The following is a 3447-nucleotide window of genomic DNA, read 5'->3' as shown; positions in this document are numbered from 1 at the left end:
TGTAGGCTATATCCATATATAATGTCCACACATGTATATAATGGAGCAAACTTGTGGGACTCTAAGAATGCAGGAGATATGCTGTATGTATGTATGTATGCTAATCTCCTGGTACAGGAGTCTGACAGGTAAGCTTCCTTTCAAAGAGATTGCCTTCTCATGCAACTATGTTTGTCCGGGTGTGTGTGTGTATATGAATAATATATATTCACATTCCTTGTATGAATATTTCCGAATAATGGGAAAACCTGTTTTAACCCTAACTGGGGGTATCACTATAGCCTAATGCACACTATATCTATGTACAGATACCTTCTCAGTATAGGTTCCAGTAATCAATATTATCTCATTAAAATGAGGCTATAAGTGGCCCTAGGTTCACTTCCTATCAGTACATAGAGAAACCAGGTTCTATTTCAATCTCAGGACCTAATTGTTTAAATGACAACAGACTGCAGTTACTGCTCCTGTGCCTGAAGGCCTAGGGCCACCCGCCGAAAAGGCAGGGTCAGGCCTGGCTTGATTAGATTGTATAGTATCAGGTAAATCCTTGGCCCTGGGGTTCAATTTTGAATCCCTCTCGTTGGGAACACTATAACTTTCAAGGGTCACTGGTGGGGGTCCATCCATCATCAAATATTTAATAATCTGTATGTATCTTGACCTGTTGAAGGTCTTACTTAAATCCGCATGTTAACTGATACGCACTTCACCATTATAAGTGTTAATGTACTGATACACTAGCAGACTGTATTTGAAGTATATGTATAAACTCTAGATGTATACTCATCCCTACTATTACATGCTCAAGTATAGAGTCCTGTTGTACAACCTTCTTGTCTCCTCTAACAATTTGCTAGTTTTCTACAGTATTTCCTAAGACAACATCGCCAGACTGAAGTCTGTGCTGTAGAGCATTGGTTCTTAGCTCACCGAACTACTCTCTATACCTGACGTGAAGGGTTGCTGTGAGATGGAAAAGGTTAGTGACATTCTACATCTCGTCTAGAGGGCTTCTGGTTTCTCACAGGTAAGCGGTACTTCACTAATGCCTCGGAAGATGCTCCTATTTCATGCAACCTGACATTACAAGTCTCCCTTCCGCACCCTAGCTGCCGTCCTAGCAGCCATCCGCTCTCGTAATCAGTTGGCTCTACTACACTTTAGAGCTTTCCTGGCGTGTGGGTGCATAGTTCCAACATTGAGAGTGCTCGCTTCTGCAGCACATATACTAAAAATTGAAACGCTAAAGAGTAGATTAGCATGGGCCCTGCGCAAGGATGACACGCAAATTCGTGAAGCATTCCATATTTAATTATCACTTTCTTCTACTAGACTCTGTTGGGGTTATAAAGGACTGTAGCGCATCTATGGGCTACGGCACATCTTTACATTAAAGTGTGAAAGTCATTATGTTCTGCGCAGGGAGCCTGATTCCTGTTCAGTATCTGTGGATATTTTCATCACACTGACAGGTTCCTGATGGGTACCTTTATGGTTGTCCTAGTACTCTAGCCTTCTTGTACGGGATGCTTCCCTATATTGGTAGCTCTCCTTGGGTGGCTGTTGCATCCGTGCTCTTTAACTGCTGGTCGTTTCCGATATTTACATCCCCGATGTGTGCCTGATTACTGAACGATTGCACGATTACGGTGGCGTAATCGTGCAATCACTCTGTTATCGGGTAGTGGATACGCTCCTTTAGAAGGGAAAGCTTGTTCTATTGTTATGTCTAAGTATAATATGTGAAATTAACAAAAATTATTCTGCAAAATATATTTTTCAATCCAAACTGCTTTCTCAAGAAAGTAATCATTAGTGTATTACATTTTTTATCATGCTTATTTATGTTCTTTAAATATTGGTAATATACATTCTTTAAGTGTAAAACCAATTATAGAAAGTTTAAAAGAACTAAAATATTCACTGGTACTAGGATATATAAAACTGAACGGCCACTGAATCTGTAATAGTGATGTAGCTGCTGGGCATCTCTTTGTTGTTCCTGCACAGTTGATCTTTTAGGACAAAGTTAGACACACACACTTCCAGTTTTTATTGGAAATTTAAGCAATTGAAGTCCATTGAGTAACCTGAAATGGGACAAAGGTAAAGTAGAGTAGCAAAAACTGAAAAATAATGTAGATTTCAGAGTTTTTTTTGTGTGTTTTTTCTAAAAAAAAAATAATTGTTTTTTCTTCTATGGGGTCCACAGCTGATACGTTGGGGTATAAGATCCGGTCACCAAACAGTTAAACGAGCTCTCTGCTCCCAGGATGCACCGCGTCCCTCCTTCATATACCCCACCCCCAGCCACAGGTAGCCAGTTGTTTTCTGTTTGGTGTGTACACCACATAGACAGTGGGACTACAGGAGCAGTCCCGCAGATGAGTTTTAAAAAAAAAAAAAAGTTTTACTCTAAGGAACAGCCAAGCGTCTGATGGGAGACGCACCAGTCGTCCACTACACCTAACCCCTCCGGCGCCGCAACACTGATGTCGAGCCAGTTCTTTTCGGTAGGGGCACTGAGCCCTGGACTGCAACCGGGACAAGGGAATGCAGGTAAGGTGGGTTCGGCGCCCACTGACGCCGGGACCACGTGGCGGTCCGGCCTTCGGCAGTGAAGACTGGCCGTGGGCACGCTGCAGTGAGGAGGCTATACAGGCTGTCTCCCGCACTAGACCACCGGGAAGTGACAGATGTCCTGAAAAGCCGGGGGTTATTGGCGGCGGCCATGTCAGTTTGCCAGGTGGGTCCAAGCAGCATAGGGAAGGATTTTGCTTTCCCCGGCGGCCCCTCCGATCCACACGCTGGCTCAGCTCGATGTTCTCATCGTTCTGGATTGCTCCTCCCAGCCTCCCCTATAAGAGTCAGCCTCAGATCACTCTCAGTTGCTGCACACTCAGGAGGCTGGATCAGTCTCCCTGTATACCTCTCCTACGGTGAACAGGTTTTTGCAGTGCTCTCTATCCTACTAAGCCTAGGGCTGTTCGTAGTGACAAGAGCTTAAATATTGCATATGCTCACAAGGTGTTTCTATGCATTGCATGTGATTTGATTACTGTGTATGGTACTGCCTTTTATGCCTGAATAACTGTCAGTTTTGTAACCTATCGCTGCTGTATTTCTCCCCTGATCCCTCTGCTACAGGTGTGTGGGAGTTATTGGGTTGAAACAAGTAATCACATGTGTTCTCAGAAACTTGACATAAGAGAATAATATTATGTCTAAGGAGTCTGAAAGACAGGTGGCAGAAGCCCCTGTGCTGGTATCCTGTAGGGCCTGCAAAGCAGGATTATCCCCACAGGATTTTATACAAAATGGATTGTGTGGTAACTGCTTTAGGCAGTCCCCGCAAAAATCAAGTTTACCGGCCTCTGGACCAGAACCCCCCATGGCTTCTTTTTCCCAGATTATGGCACAAGTGGCGGAGTGTTTGGCTGCCCC

General features: G+C 44.0%; 1 non-coding gene across 1 annotated transcript; it reads left to right on the top strand.

The window, feature by feature from the left end:
- Nucleotides 1-1207: 1207 nt before the first annotated feature.
- On the top strand, nucleotides 1208-1315 carry LOC148540492 (U6 spliceosomal RNA). The gene has a single exon (XR_015869840.1). It is a non-coding gene; the product is annotated as a U6 spliceosomal RNA (small nuclear RNA).
- The last annotated feature ends 2132 nt before the right edge of the window (nucleotides 1316-3447 follow it).

This window comes from Taudactylus pleione, unplaced genomic scaffold, assembly GCF_031769625.1.
Source record: "Taudactylus pleione unplaced genomic scaffold, aTauple2 ptg000019l, whole genome shotgun sequence".
Lineage (NCBI taxonomy): Eukaryota > Metazoa > Chordata > Amphibia > Anura > Myobatrachidae > Taudactylus > Taudactylus pleione.
Note: the sequence above shows the minus strand (reverse complement) of the source record. Positions and strands in the feature narration are given on the sequence as shown.